This window comes from Sarcophilus harrisii, chromosome 2, assembly GCF_902635505.1.
Source record: "Sarcophilus harrisii chromosome 2, mSarHar1.11, whole genome shotgun sequence".
Classification (NCBI taxonomy): domain Eukaryota; kingdom Metazoa; phylum Chordata; class Mammalia; order Dasyuromorphia; family Dasyuridae; genus Sarcophilus; species Sarcophilus harrisii.
In genome coordinates this window covers 138,134,352-138,151,582 of record NC_045427.1, presented here as the reverse complement: position 1 = coordinate 138,151,582, position 17,231 = coordinate 138,134,352, and positions in this window count along the sequence as shown.

Here is a 17,231-nt window from a genome sequence, read left to right as displayed (position 1 = left end):
TTACAAGCATGAGGAATAGTTGGTGAAAAGGCTCAGACAAGAAATGGAACGTTTTGTGTGAAAAACATACTTTCACTGAGCATGTATGTTGTTCCTAAAAATATCTTCTTGATAGATTTAGAATATATTTCTCCTCCACAAATGGCACATACTATTCTTTGTTTCTATCTTTATAAAGCATTTAAAAAAAAAAGTTTTAAGTCTATTTTCCAGCTAGAATTTATTATGACATAGTATGGGATGTAAAATATTAACTCAATTTGTTCTTTCATTTTCTAATAATTTATTTCTGTTTTTAATTTTATTCCTATTTTTAAAATTTTTCATTTGGTCTATTATATAGTCCATTTTCTAATGTCTTTAGGTATAGGCTTAATTAATGTACTTTCTTCCTTTCATTAATAATGTAGGTGTTTTGCCTCTCAAATTGCTTTGGCTTCATCCCATAGCTTTTGGCATCTTGCAATTGCTTTTTCATTATCCTTTAAATATAGCATTATTTTTCTGATTTTTTCCTATAACCTAATTATTTGATTGCTCATTAGAGTTTTTCCATGTAACTTATCTTTAACTCATATTTTTGCCATTTAATTCTAATTTTATTGCATTCTACCTTTTTTTAGTTTGCCAAAGATTTTTCTCTGACCAGATGTATGATCAATTTTTCTAAGAGTTCCATATGAACTTGAAAAAAAATGTATATTCCTTGTATCTTCTCCTAAGTTCTTTCCAAATAACTTATATCTGGCTTATTTAAAAAACAATCAAGACCTAATTTCCTAATAATGAAACACTGACATCCCTTACTATCCTCATATTTTTGTCTATTTTTCTTACATTGCTATTAGCCTTTCTTTTAAAAATATAACTGTCAAATTGATTGGTTTGTATAAATTAAGAATAAATTATTTATTAGTCCTTTTACTATAATGCCTTTATTTTTCCATGGACATTTTTCTCATTTGAATCCAATTTTTTCTGGCACCATTATTGCCACTCTTGATTTTTAAAAAACTTTTAGATATATGTTACTTGCAAAAAGGAATTCTTATAATCTACTTAAATCTCTAATATCTCTTTCTATGAATTTTGTTTCCTAGAAGCAACATATTAATAGATGTTATTTCTTCTTCTGTTCTCTAATTCTTTTGGTTCTAGTGGAACAATTCAAACCACTTGCATATGTTGATTTCAATTTGTTTGGGTTTTTAAATTTGATTTGTTTTTCTGGCATTTCTTTCCATCCTATACATACTTCTTATCTACATGTTTGGCATTTTCTCCAAAGAGTGACGTCAATATTAAACTTCTACAATTTCTTTCTTCTATTAAAACCAGTCATTGAGCTAATTTGGCTAATTTCTTTGTCAAACGGCCAATTCTTTATAATTGTCTTTGAGAGGACCCTCTTTTTGTTAGTGAAAAGGGCACTGACTTGTGTTTAAAGGGAGGGAAAAAGACTTGGGATAGGTAAAGGAAAAAAGAATAAAGGTCATGGTGATTAAGTGAAACTCCAGAGTAATCTGAATGGTTCCAGGTCTTTGATGAGAATTAAAAGACATTTATTTACTCACCCAATTATTGGGAAGACCCAATTTTGAAAAAAAAATACTTCTTTTGGTGGTCTTGGTTGTTTCTTCTTATGAGAATCATTGATGGGATCATAGATTTAATTATTTTAAAATATAAAACTAGATAATGAGAGACAATAGGTCAAGGCAAGCAGGTTATTTCTGACAGATGTTTAAATATTTCTTAGTACTGATTCCCAGAAAGAAAAGGTTCCCATTTAAAATTGCAATATCAATAAAGTTCATTACGGCAGTTTTTTTTTTAGTCCAAAGTATTTAGGGCAACATGCATTCCCTTGGATTTGGTTATTTGGGATTAAATCTTTCTACCTTCTTTTTTGCTTTTTATTTAATATATATTATATTATATTATATTAAATATGTATTATATATTGTTATACATATGGAATATTATTATGATTATTTAATAATATACTATAATTAATAATATATAATATTACATAATAATAAAATAATATACTTTTTCTTCTACCCATTCTCTTTCTTGTTTAGCTAATTGGACCTGTGAATTCTAATATCCTAGACTTCAGAAAAACTGAGAAGGGAAGTAAAAATCAAACTATGCTAGAGGTACAGAGAAAGGCAAAAAGCAACCCTAGCACAGAGTTGCTTCTTAGGTATAATACCAAGAACTTTACAAATATTGATCTTTGTAACAGCCCTAAGAAGTGATTGATATTATTTTGCTCATTTTACAATGAAAAAATCAAGGCGGACAGAGGTTAAGTGATTTACCCATAATCACACAGCTAGTGAGTGTCTGAGGTTACATTTGAACTCAGGTCTTCCTGACTCATTCCAGAAAGCTATCCACTACTCTATCCAGCTGCCTCTACTCTACCTCTAATGAAATGATTCATTGAAAGAAGATGAATAATTTACCTCTAATTTCCCCAATTTCTAAACTAGCTTCTGTATGTTCTGGACTATCAATCAGTATTCAAAAGATGTAGTAACAGCATGAATGGCAATAAATCAGATATCATTCTTTAGTAATAAAGGCCTATTTTATGTTTCAAAATCATATTTCCCAAACCTAACAAGTTTCAAAAGCTACAAAGGCAGATTACAGAAAATAAAATTTTAACTAAGTTTTCACATTTAATAATAAACCATTTATTGATATTGGGAAGGCAACATGATATGTAGAAAGAGTGTGCCATCTGTCATCAGAATACCTCAGTTTAAATCCTGGCTGATTGTTATTGTGTGAGACTCAATTTCCTCATCCCTAAAATGAATAGATTAATCTTGAGCTCAAAGATCTTTAAGGTCCCATCCTGTTGTGACTCTTTGGCCAAGAAGGGACTTTAGGGATCATTTAGTCCCACACCCTGATTTTCATGAGGAAGCAAAGACCGAAGGAGGTTCAATATAAACAGCAGCAAGGCCAGAATCCCAATCCATTTGTTCTGACTCTAAATCCATCCTTCTTTCCACTATCCACACTGCCTCCCTTGGTTGGGGACTATTTCCCAGCAAAACGATTTTCATCTTTGGGGAAGAGTGAAGTGTGAAAAAAGGTCTCAGGGTTTGTTGAAGTTCCTGTATTTATTTTCTCCCTGTCCTGAAACCCACATCTGGGCAAATGAATGCACAACAACCCACAGATGGAAGAAACCAGGCAGGCTGCCTGCAAAGTAGCAGTCCCAGAAGTTCTGAGATGCTGCCAGTTCTGCCAAGGTGGTTCGGGCCCACAGGCAGCTGGACACAATGCTGCTCAGTGAGAGCCCCACACAACAGACTGCTGTTTGTCTTGGGAACCCTAAACCTTTTAGACCATAAAGAATAAAATTTAGAAAATCATCCCAGTTACTCACAAGACTGATATATTTGTCTTCAGGTCAGAGGACACATATCTATCTATACCTATGAGTATCAGCATAGTATGGTGGAAAGAACATGGCATCTGGCATCTGAGGATGTGGGTTTAAATTAAACTTTGACCAAATGACTTCATATACAGCTCTAAATCTATGATACCATAATCCCCAACTATATAATTCAAATCCTAGCCTCTGACATAATAACTAGATCACATTTATATAGTAATTTTCTTTTTTTAATTAAAGCTTTTTTAAATTTTAAAAGATATGCATGGATAATTTTTTAACATTAACCCTTGCAAAATCCCTGTGTTTCAATTTTTCCCTTCCTTCTCCCCATTCTCTCCCCTGGATAGCAAGTAATCCAATATATGTTAAACATGGTAAAAATATTATATAGTAATTTTCAAAGTATTTTGCATATCTTATTCTATTCTCACAATAACTAAGTAAGGTAGGTACTATTATCATACCTATTTGACAGATGAGGTATTATCTAGTAAGAATCTGAAGCAGGAGTAAAACTCATATTATCTTGAATCCCAGCACTTCATACTGTGTGCCATGGGTCCTCAGAATCTTACACACAGGAAGCATTTTAAAAATTTGTATTGAATTGTTTTGTGACATTAGGCAAGTCACTCTCTGGATCTCAGCTAATGAAATCAAACCTTTTTAGCTAAAAGGGAATTAGAGATCATTTAGTCTAAACCCTCCCTGCTACAGAGAGACAGGCTCAGGGAGGTGACTGAGCCCTCAGCCAGGGATACACAGATAGTGAGTGGGAAAATGTTGGATTTAAACTAGGATTCTTAAGCTTAAAATCCAGAACTCTTTTGTTTCCCACATGATCCATCAGTTCTACTTTTCTACTTGTCTTCTATCATTGTACTTTTTCTAAAACAATGCTCTGGAGGGCTCAATCCATTTGTCTTGGAACCACTACTCTGGGGTCATGGTGTCCTGATTTTTTAATCAAACAGCATAAAATCACCTGGCCCATTTCATCCACTTTATCTAGCCGACTCTAACCATATTTTTTATCTCATCCCACTGCCTATCCTGCTGCTGCCATCTTTCCCCATTTCCTTTTTCTACCTTTTGTTTACTCCAAGAATACCCAAATCACCATCCTAGCAATGCTTCCAGATAAGGTTTGCCAATTGACTACCCTACAGCACCACCCACAGCACCCTGTGACTTCTCAAACCAAAACACCTTTCTTGGCAATGTGTCCTTGGTTTGCCCAGTCAATTGGAAGCTCTTAAGGATGAGGAATGCCTTTTGTATCACCAACTTTGAGCACAACACTTGGCCCATAATAAACACTTAATTGTCATTCTTATATTCATTATTTCCTTCACATCAGAACTATCCCAATTTTTAAAATTAGAAGATTAGATTAAATGATCTTTAAGTGGTTTCCCTCTCTGGATCCTCAGAATGATTTTAAATAGTCTAAGAATGGTTGTAAAGGTACTCTTTTAAAGAAAATAAATGTCTTAGGAACAATGAGATACTTTTCTCATTAATCCTTAGCGTTTTGTATTATCTCCCCGGATCTCTGTCCAGCCTAAAATCTATATCAATGCTGGACTCTCTTTTCCCATCCATTTAAATCACTTCAAGCTCTCATAGCTAGTCTACAGATCAACTCTGAGGTTTAATAGCACTGTACTATGTGTAGCTCCTCTCATAGCTGCAAGCTATGACTTGTATCTCAATTCCTCCCTCTCCCAGATAGTTGAGAGAGATGGTGCAGGTGGGTAGAAAAAAATATGATTACCACTTTGACTCCCCTCTCTAAGAACTGGTCTTTTTTCTCTTTCATGACGGAAGAAAGATTTTAGTGACATAGATTTATGTATTCCATTGGAAATTTTTTCTTTTTTTCCCACCAGTTAAAAAGTTCATGGAGGAGAAAAATAGAATGTCTTCATAGAACAGCCAGGAGACCAGCATCAATAGATCAAAGACAGGAATGAGTGTAAAAAGACTGGAAAGGTAGGGGAGGGTTAGTTTATGAAGGATGTTGAATCCCAAACAGAGCATTTTGTATTTGATCCTGGAATAATAGAAAGCTACTGGAGATTTTTGAGTTGGATATGGGAGGGAGGGTTGACATGGTCAGACCTGCACTTCAACTAAATCTCTTGAGGGGAAGGAGGGAGGAAAGGAATCAAAGTAGGGACATAGATTCCATATTGCAAGATTTTGCAAAGGTGAATGTTGAAAACTATCTTTGCAAAATACTACAAAATAATTACTTTGGTGGCCGAATGAAAGGCAGTTCACATCCCTATTTATTGCTACACATATGCTGCTAAACAAAGGTAGAGAAAATTATGCAATTGTTCTGAGTGGGTCCACTATAAATTTATGTCACACAATTTCAAATAATGTTTTCATTCATTATGGGGCCCAGGCCCTTACATCTATTAGGCAAACCTACTTTACTTACCTTTTAATGCTTCATCAGGCCTCCCTGCACTCTCTTGGCTAAGAACCTCCTCATATTTTACAGAAAAAATTGAAGGCACTTGCTTTAGCTCCCTCTTCTCTCCTCTTTCTCATCTATAAATAAGTTATTTTCTACTACTTTCCCCTCCTTCATTCCTGTTTCACATGATGAAGTGGGATTTCTTCTTAATCCCATTCCACTCTGGCTCTTCCAATTAACCCCTCTCAGCCCCACCCTCTTACTTATTTTTAATCTCTCCCTTTCTACCCTACTGCTTACAAACAGATCCATTTCTCCCAGTCTTGAAAAAAACTCTCATTTGCTTCTTCCATTCCATGCTAATCACCTTATATCTCTTCTATCCTTTCTAACTAAATCCCTTGAAAAGGTCATGTACATAAATGATCAGCAGGACGATTTTAGAGAGGTCTAGAGGGACTTACATAACTGATGCTGAATAAATGACTAGAACTAGGAGATTATTGTACACAGCAACAATAAGATTATGTGATGATCAACTCTGATGGATGTGACTGTTTTCAACATCCAGGTGACTGAAGGTGGATCACAATATAGTATTTTCATTCTTTTTGTTGTTGTTTGCTTGTATTTTGTTTTCATTCTCATTTTTTTCCCTTTTTGATCTGATTTTTCTTGTAGAGCATGATAACTGTATAAATATATATACATTTCTTGGATTTAACATATATTGGATTACTTTCCATCTAGGGGAGGGGGTGGGGGGAAGGAAGGGAAAATTTGGAATACAAGGTTTTGCAAGGATTAATGTTGAAAAATTATCCATGCAGATATTTTGAAAATAAAAAGCTTTTTTAAAAAATCAAATCAAAAAAAAAAAAAAAGAAAGAAAATTATCCATGCCTGTTTTGAAAATAAAAATCTTTAAGAAAATAAAAAGCTTTAATTTTAAAAAAAAGCAAAAAAAAAAAAAATAAGGTTGTGAGGAAAAAAAAGGTCATCTACAAGAGGCACCTCTCTACTTTCCTCTCAACCCTTTACAATCTGTCTTAGGATATTATATCATTCTACTGAAACCATTCTCTCCAAGTTACCAATGATCTCCTGGTTGCCAAATCCAATGGCTTTTTTTCAACCTTCATCCTTCTTGACTTCACTGAAAGTGACACATTGATGACTTTTTGTTCTTTGACACTCTCTTCTCTCCAGGTATTCAAGACACCATTGTCTTCAGCTTTTCCTCCTGCTTATCTGACCATTCCTTTTTTCTCTTCCTTGTTGGACCTTCTTCCAATTCATGCCCTTTAACTGTAGATATCCCTCAGGGTTCTTTCCTAGGCCCTCTTCTCCCTCTATAAGCTATACTATTTCTCTTAGTGGTCTCAATAGCCCCAATAGATTTCTCATACCTTAAAGTGGATGTCCACTACGCATCTTAAATTTAATCTTAGATATCAATAAGCTCAAAACTTAAATGGAACTAATTATCTTTTCCCCCTACATCCTCCCCTCCTACTTTTCCTAATTCTGGAGCAGGAAGTACCATCTTCCCAGTCCTTCAGGCTCCCAGATTCCCACCCTAGAAGTCATTCTGGATTCCTCAATATTTCTCCCTCCCCTCTCCAATATCCAATCTGTTGCCAACTGTCAATTTTACTTTGTAACATCTCTTTAATATAGCTCTTTCCCTCCTCTGACATCACTGTAGTGAGGACCCTCATCACCTCATATCTGGTTTGTTGCATAAGGCTATTGTCGGGTCTGCCTGCCTAAAGTGTCTCCCTGATCTAATCCATCATCCATTCAGATATGGAGGTGATTTTTCTAAAGCACTGATCTGACTACATCTCTTTTTAGTGTCTCTCTATTGCCTCCAGGAGCAAATACAAAATGATCTGTTTGGCATTCAAAGTCCCTCATAACCTAGCCCACTCCTACCTTTCCAGTTTTTTTACATCTTATTTCCCAAAATATACTTTACAATTCAGTGGAAGGGGCTTCCTGCATGTTCTGTGACTTCACTCCTGCTGTCTTTCATACCTGGATTGCTCTTCTTCCTCCACTCTAACTACTGATCTTCCTGGTTTCCTTTAAATTCCAAGCAAAACCCTAACTTTTCCATTAAGCTTTACCTATCTGCTCTTACTCCTAATATTTTTCCTTTTATAATTATTTCTTACTAATCTTGTATGTAACTTGTTTTGTAAAAGCATGTCTTTCTTTATTGCACTATGAAGATATTGCATTTTTTTTTCACAAATTGAAGATTTGCAGGAATTCAACACTGTGTAAATCTGTTGGTGCTATTTTTCCAACAGCATGTACTCATATCATCTTTCTGTGTTACATTTTGGCAATTCTCACAATATTTCATAATTTTCAGTATTGTTATATGGTTATAATGATCTGTGATGAGTGATCTTTGATGTTACTATTATCAGTGTTTAGGGTACCATGAACCATGGTTCCCATATAAGATGGTGAACTTAATTGATAAATATGTGTATTCCAACTACTCCAGCAATCTACCATTCCCCTGTCTCTCTCCCCCTCCTCTAGCTTTCTTATTCCCTGAGACACAATAATATTGAAATTAGACTAATTAATAATCCTACAATATCCTCCAAGTGTTCGAATGAATAGACCCCACAGTGTGGAGATATACCGTGGCTCTGAAAGATTGAAACTGAGGGGGGAAATCAGGTCTCTAGTGATGTCTTACACAGAGAAATCCTTCAGGGAAAAATTTCCCTGGAGAACTCAAGGATTCCCTCTAAGAGGATACCTAGAGATCAGCAACATCCCTTAGTCCCACCTGCAGTTGACAATTGTTATGTTTGAAAATTAAGATAAACTGAGGGACATGGTTTTGAATATGATCAATTTATTAGTTAGGCTAATAGTAATCAATAAATTAGGTCAATGGCCTCTCTCAATGAGTAAAGAGAGATTGGCAGGATGATTTAATAGAGATACTTATAGTAATAGGAAAAAGTAGTAGCAAAAGAGGGTTTAGGGGAAAGATAATGAGTTCTATTTTGGAATACTGAGTTTGTGATGTCTACTGGACATTCAGTTTGAGATGTCTCAAAGGCATTTGGAGAAGTAAGATGGGAAAGGTCAGCAAAGAGCCTGGAGTAGGATAGGTCAGCATAGAGATGATAATTAGTGAAATAGGTTAGAGGGAGAATAGAAAAGGCCCAGGATAGAACCTAAGTAACACCAGTGGTTAAAGGGCATGATCTGGAAGATGGTCCAGCAAAGAGGATAGAAAATGAGAGGTCCGATAATTAGGAAGAAAATCAGGAGAAAACTATGTCCGAAACACCTAGAAATCAGAGAATTCCGAGAAGAAGGGGGGTGATCGGTCGTGTCAAAGTTTTCAGAGTGGTAAAGTGAGAAAATTTAGCAACTAGGGGACTAGTAGTAACTTTGGAAAGAACAGTTTTGGTGGAACAGTAATGTCAGAAGCCAGATTGTAAGAAGTTAAGAAGCAAGAGAGAGGAGAGGAAGTAGAAACATCCATTGTATGACTTTGGAGACTACCAGCCAGTAATTCCCTGTCTCTGGAAGTCCTATGAAGGGGAGGAGGGAATTCCAAATCCTTTCTTCTTTAGAAGCTCTGAAGGTTAGCTGCTCCCCTTTTCTGTGAGGGACTAGGTAGAGTCAACAAGCATTTGTTAAGCCCTCATTATGTGCCAGACACTAAGTTTCCCCGTGCCAGGGCTTTCTGCCAAAGGCTCTTGTCCCTGTTGGAGCCTGCCTTTCCTTCCATTTCAGGGCCTACTGCTGCTTTTCTCATGCCAGAGCCTGAGCATTTCTGTAGGCACTAGGCCCCTCCTATACTGAAGCAGGAACTTTTCTACAAACACTGCCATGAATGGAGACTTTTTGAGTGATGCTGTGAGTATTTCCATTGCACACCCCCTCCCCATGCCAGGGCCTAAAGGATAGCCCCCTTGACTAGGGCCTTCACATGACTCCCTATAAGAGAATGTGAGTTCTGCCATAATTGCTGCTGTCATTTTCCTGTGAAAAGGTAGGAACATTGCTCTGAGGTCTGGGGCCTGGGTACTGAGCCCTACCATGGGTATTAACACTTCCCCTGCCCTGCCCATGGCTCTATCACCACCTGGCGCCAAAGGACTGCCCTCTTGTCTCAAGGGTGCTGTCCCATCAGCACCAGAGTTCTCCTCCCACAAGCTAGGACCACGAGCCAGAGCACGTGTGTCTTTGACAGACTCACCATATTGATGAGATCAAGAACAGCTGCAGTGTGGCTACGGCAACCCCAAGGAGTTCGAACCAACCAGGCCGGAGCATAGGTGCTTCCTCTTATGATCATCCTCCTAGATACTAAAAATTTCTGCCATGGTCATCCTGGACCAAGGGATTTAGGCATCCCCAATATGTTGAACTCAAAAAAATTTATAACTTGAGCAAAGAGACACAAAACAAAAGAGGCAGGCAATACATGTGCTCTATTTGCCATGGATAAGCTGTCATCATCTCTACCAGCATGTGGGAGAACACCTGGAGTCTTAATTCTGCAGAGAACCCTTATCCACCCTTCCTTGGAAATCCTAAAATGAAAAAGCTACAGTTCATAATCCTAAAATGAGATCACAAATTGTCTTTCTTTTTAAACTTCTTAAGCTAATATAGTCTATCTCATTCCTCATAATTGGGGTATATTTGTTCACACCCCAGTTCTGAAATGGTCTCTAGATTTCTGGAAAGGATCTCACAACTGCCCTTTCCAGTGCCCTGCACCAAAAAAGGAAGGCAGGGGAGGAGAGGAAATATGTTCCAGGCACTGTGCTAAGCCCTTTAAATTATTGTCATATAAATGTGGAAATATGTATAGAGTTACACATGACTGGATTGCTTACTATCTAGGAAAAGGGAGAAGGGTAAGGGAGGGAGAAAAATTTGGAACACTGCATTTTGCAGAGGTGAATGTTGAAAACTATCTTTGCATGTATTTTGAAAATAAAAAACTATTATTTAAAAAATAAAAATATTATCATAGTTTTCCAGTAGCCTCCCAAATGCCAACTAAAAATCTCCACACTTTCCCTTTAGCACAGTTTTACAACAATCATGAAATTACAGTCTTTGGCTGGGAGGGGGAAGAGCAGTAGAACCAATGTTTCAGGAAATGACTATCATCCACATAACCAAAAATTATAATTTCAATAAACAACAGTTTACATAGTTATCATCTTCAAGAGATCTTAAAGCCTCAGAGCATATTTATTTCTGTCTTGATTTTCTCAATCCGCAGAAAGAGTTTACTGTCTGATTCTGCTGGGGCGATAGGTATTACTCAGCCAGAGGCTGATAATAATCAGTCACTACCATCAGAAGTAGCACAAGAAGCATGGAGGTCATTGGGATTTTACCTTCTTTTTCTCTTTCTCTTCATTTATCTTTCTCTTCAGTGAATCTAGTCCCACAATGACTATATCAGAAATAATAGACCAAGGCTCACTAGATTAGACTATTAAATCAGGCTTAAAATTGGAATGACAAGATATTCAGACTCATCTAACAATTAACAAAAGGAGGTCTACTTAAACATAGTGGAGGTGGGGGGTGGATTCACTGAGTGGCCCTGTGCAAATTATTTAATTCTCAATGAAATAATTTTCTCACCTATGAGTTAAGGTGATCATATTTAATGGTCTCTGAAAGTCTCTTCAAGACCTGAATTTATGATCCTATGATACAACACTAGATGAAAAAACAACTACAATTAATTTGGTAAGTATTGCTCCTATCATAAAATATGCTCTTGGGAGAACCACTCCCTCACTCTAAGCTTCAGTTTTTTTATCTGTAAAATGGAGGAATTGGGCTAGAAGATCTCTAAGACCTCTTCCAACTCTGAGGCTATGATGTTATAATTTTATTATTTATTATTTATATATATATATATAATTTATTATTATTTATGTATTTTGTTATTAATATCATTCCAATTAGCAAATCCCAAGTAATATGTAAAAAAATCAGTAAATATTCTCCTTGAAGCTTCTTTTTGACATATTCCTATGTGTAAATTCTAAATTCATGCGGAGGGGAGGAATTGAACAAATATTTAAATTAAGAACTTATCATAAAGAGCTAGGTGACTTAGTGGATAGAGCACAGGGCCTGAAGTCAGGAAGACTTATGTGATTCTGATCATTTTACCTTGTATTCATCAATTTCTTCATCTGTAAAATGAACCAGAGAAAGAAAAGGCAAATCACTCTAGTTTCTTTACCAAGAAAATCTGAAATGGAGTCACCGAGAATTGGATGCAACTGCACAACTGCACAACAAATATAGATTTTTTTTTTTTTTTTTTACAATTTTTATATTATTTGAACCTCACAAGAACTCTGAGAGGTTGATGCTATTATCTTCACATAACAGTTGAGGAATCTGAGGCAGATGTCTTGCTAATGATAATAATAATAACAACAACAATAATAACATATAACATTTATTTAACACTTACTATGGGTTGGGGATTGGACTTAGTCTAGCTTTACAATTATTGTTTCATCTGAACCTCCCAGCAATTTTGGGAGGTAGTGTTATTATTCTCATTTTATAGATTAGGGAAATGAGGCAAACAGAAGTAAAGAGACTTGCTCAGAGTCACACAGATAGAAAGTCTCTGAGGGCAAATTTGAACTCTGCCCACTGTGCTAACTTGCTGCCAAGATTAACCTTAAATAATTTATACTTCCATCCAATTCAGTTCCAATTGATCAATGATGGACAGAATCAGCTACACCCAGAGAAAGAACACTGGGAAATGAATGTGGACTACTTGCATTTTTGTTTTTCTTCCCGGGTTATTTTTACCTTCTGAATCCGATTTTTCTTGTGCAACAAGAGAATTGTACAGATCTGTACACATATATTGTATTTAAGATATACTTAAACATGTTTAACATGTATAAGACAGCCTGCCATCTAGGGGAGGCAGTAGAGGGAAGGAAGGGAAAAGCTGGAACAGAAGTGAGTGCAAGGGACAATGTTGAAAAATTACCCATGCATATGTTCTGTCAATAAAAAGCTATAATTAAAAAAAAAAAAAAAAAAGGAAACATAGGCAAAAAAAAAATTCAAGAAAAATAAAGATAAATAAAAGTGGCTTCAAAAATAATTTATATTTCCTTCTATTATAATAGAAACATGTGGTTAAAAAATAAAAATATTGTTGAGCTCAGGCTTTGTTATCAACAAACAATACTCACTCTCATGTTACAATCCTTAAAAAGAAGACAAAGAAATTATCAGCTGGTTTCTTGGCCTGAAATTACTCTCAGACAGGAAACAGAAACTTCATATTTTGTTTTTGGGTCAAAAGTGAGAGAGAAAGAATTACAGTTGGAGAGGAGAGAGAAAAAGTTTTCATGAAAACTACATTTAAAACTCTCTGCCCCTGACTTTTAACTTTCAGTCTCTTGTGCTACATTTTCTGATTGATCTGATCAAATGGAATACTCAGTTAACAAAATATGGTACACGATTCAATTTGAACAGTTTCATTAGATTTTTTTAAACAAGCATTAGCCAGCCCCACCTGCTACCTCCAGTCCTGAATTGAGCAAACATTTACATGTGCTTGGTTAGTCATTTTGATCAATCTAACATTCATCTGTGCCCTCTGTGTTAGAGCAAATTTCTTTTCTTTCCAATAACAATCAAGTGTTTAGCTATGTGCAGAATGTAACTTTTAAAAATAAACTTTTGATCTCATGTGGTGAAACCAAGATGATGGAGTAGTGGATAGCAGTGCAGAGAGCTTCCCCAATAAAACTCCTCCAATCTATTTAGAAAATGAACAAACTGAATCCTGATGGGAAAATACAATAAAAAATTAAGTGAGCCATTTTTTGAGCCAGGTTGGCTCAGAACATTCTGGGAGCCTGTAGATACTAAATACTGGTCTTCCAGGAATAGTCTTGTAGAGCATTCCATCATTTAAAGAAGGGCTAGTATCAAAGGCAAGAGTCCAAATCCCTAGTGGAGCACCCCCAGACACACATCAGTGCAACCACACAGCCCAACTTTGGGTCACAGATCCAGGGTAGAAGGAGGAAGAGTTCGGGTAGGGAGTGGCAGAAGGCTCTAGGCAGTATGCTGAGAAGTGAGTTCAGAACCAGAAGCACCAGTGTGACTCAGGCTCCTGGATCAGAGCAGGGTCTTAGTTCAAACTTCTAGTCCAATCTGAAGCCTAAAGGTAGAAAGGGCAGGAATCTCAGTCCAAAAGGAAGTTTTCAGTTCTGTCACTCTTAACCAGAGGAGCTTTCCAGCTGCCTGATAGGGATTAATAGACCAAGAAAACAGCAACAGGACCAGCCAGATCTTTACTTTAAAAGTGCTCAGAGCTTGGCCCTAACATAAAGTCCAAAGTCAGGAAATAGGTTGGAAAACCAAGAAAACCAAGAAAAAAAGAAAGACTCAGAAACCTCTAAAAGTAAAACCTCCAAGAGAAATGCAGCCTAAGTACAAATTCAGCTATAATTTTCAGAAAAAATTTTAAAAGGATTTAAAATGTTTTTATCAGTGAGATGACAGTGCTAGAGGAAAAAAATTGGAAAATAAATGAGAGCTGTGGAGGAAAGGAGGGAATTAACAGTTTGGCACACAAGATTGCTTAGCCAAGAAATAAAAATTCCCTGAAATTTAGAACGACCTGAACAGAAGCCAATGACAACCTGAGACAGTAAGAAATATTAAAACAAAGTCAAAAGACTGGAAAAAAATTTAAAGAAATATAAAAGATTTCATAGCAAAAATAATTGATTTCAAGCTATTACAAGGAAGGAGAAGCAGGAGAAAATGGTGTCCTAAAAATCTAGAGAGGAGAGAGTGATCAGCAGTGTCCAAAGCTGCAAAGAGGTCAAGGAAAATGAGACTGAGAAAAGGCCACTGTATTTGCCCAACAAGAGATCATTAGTAACTCTGGAGAGAGCAGTTTCAGCAGAATGATAAGGTTGGAAGCCAGATTGTGAGGGGTTAAAAAGAGAGTAAGAGGTGAGAAAGTGAAGGTACCTATTATAGCCTTTTTGAGGAATTAAGCTACAAAGAGCAGAAGAAATATAGAGAATAATAGCAGGGATAGAAGTTTCAAGTGACAGCTTTTTCGGTTTAAGGAAGGCAGTAGGGACTAAATCAGTAGAGAGGGAGAGATTTAAAATAAGGCAATCTTTTGGAAGAGATAGGATGGAATGGGATCACTTGAACAGGTAGAGGAGTTAGCCTTGGTAAGAGTTAAGACTTATCATGAGAGACAAAGGTGAAGAAGGAGATAATGGCAGAAGTTATTTGAGTGATAAGATGAGGAAGAGTAAAGTGTTAATAGATAGTTTATTGCAAATGGTTTCTTTTTTTCTGTAAATTATGAAGCAAGTTTCTCAGAATGAAAAGGAAGAACTATAGGAGGTTTGAGGAGAGAAGAAAATATTTAGAAGAGTTTCTTTAGAAAATGAGATAGTGAGTTGATAAGGGAGACATAGTAGGATTACCTAGCAGCAATGAGGAATCAGTAGAAGTTGTATAACATAAATTTGTGATGAACTCAGAACAGTTACATGATTTTCTTCACCCTCATTCAGCAGAACATAGTGGTGAATTTTGAGAATAATCCAAGGCTGATGTTTGACAGGGCATAATCTGTAATATAATAAAGGGAGTAGAGTATTAAAGAGAGGAGAACATTGTAGAATTGAATGAGTTTACCAAGGAGTCAAGATGGGGAAAATGTGAAATAATGGAAGCTGCAGGAGGCAATGACCTGAAAGAGAATTAATTGATTAGAGGTATCAGTGGATAAAGGGTAGGGTTTTGTAAGCCAAAGCAAAAGGAGAGATAAAAAGTCAGAGAAGAGCCACCAGGACTTTTATTGGAAGATATATATGAATATATATGAATTGTAAAAGAAAAGAAGTTACTGAGTGTTGGGGGTAGGGAGGAGAACTGGAAGAAACAATGGGGATCAATCAGTATTCCAACTCCAGTTCCTCAAGTTAGCCAAGTAGTATGCAGATGCAATCAGCACTGGTAAGGGTGGCCAGGGAGACTGCTTCATTCTGGGGAGCCAGGTTTCAGAAAGAGCTAGCAGATGGAAACACTGGAGGGTCTGCACATCTCATTTGGGAAATTGGGCTGGCAGCAAGAGGCAGAAGTTCCTTAGTACTAGCACAGATGGAAGTCATTGCTTTCTGGCAGGGGGAAGTCCTTTAGGACAGATGGAAGATGTCCAGTTCAGTCCCTTGCCTCTTTCCTTCAGTACACACTGAACTCAACAGGAGATGGAAGGTACAAGGTATGTGGTTACAAGAACTTTTGGCCCCTCTTCTCATCTGAAGAGGTTAGCCAAAAGCAGAAGTAGGAAGTGATAAGTTCCATGTGTAAGAGGAAGTCCAGTGGGGCTGATGGAAAACATAAGACTATTTTTAGGAAACTTCTTCCTTTTGGGTGGATCTTTCACAACTATATTTTCCTGAAAATTTCATCTTTGAGAATCTTTCATTTCTCTTGAGTTATATTGATTTTTAGGTTCACAAGTCAGACTTTAAATATTCCAAAGTCTGCTTTCTTAAAATCTAGGATGCAAATCTTACTATGGCCAGTATTCTCCACCTTAACTGTCATAAACCCTAAGATGATGTGGTTAATTGCCCTCAATATTTCCATGATTTCCAGTTCTCTATAGAAACAAAATTGTTAGCAAGATAAGTCAAGAATATCTCAAGATACCTAGATTTTTATAGGATAAGGCCTCTATCTAGTTAATGCTCCAGTGCTTAAAGTCTGTCATCATTGTTTAATATTGCCTTTGTGCCAATTTTGTGATCTATATGATCCATTTCCTCCTTCTGACTAGGTGATCTATAACATATTTCTATAATACTAACATTTTGGTTTTCCCTTTTATTTTCAACCAAATATATTTGTATTTGCTCTTCTTTGGGTTTCTCCCTTTAAGTTCCTGAGTTTCCACAACTGACATACTGTACTATTTTATCATTCTTTGTCATATGTATGTTTTTAATATTATATAATATTTCATTTTCTTATTTTGCTATATTATTAATAATTAATTATTATAATCAATAATTAATAATACATTAACATACTATTTAAATATTATATAATATTTTAAAATATATGCATACTTGTATGCCTTTACATATGTGTATGTATATTAGATACCTGTATCTGTGTATACATATATCTGTGTGTATATACAAATACATATACGTGTGTCCCTTATTACAACTGTGAGTTTAGATCCAAGATCCAAATAATAACTATTAATAACAGTTATTTCCTTCCATTAAATTCTCAAATTCACATATTACC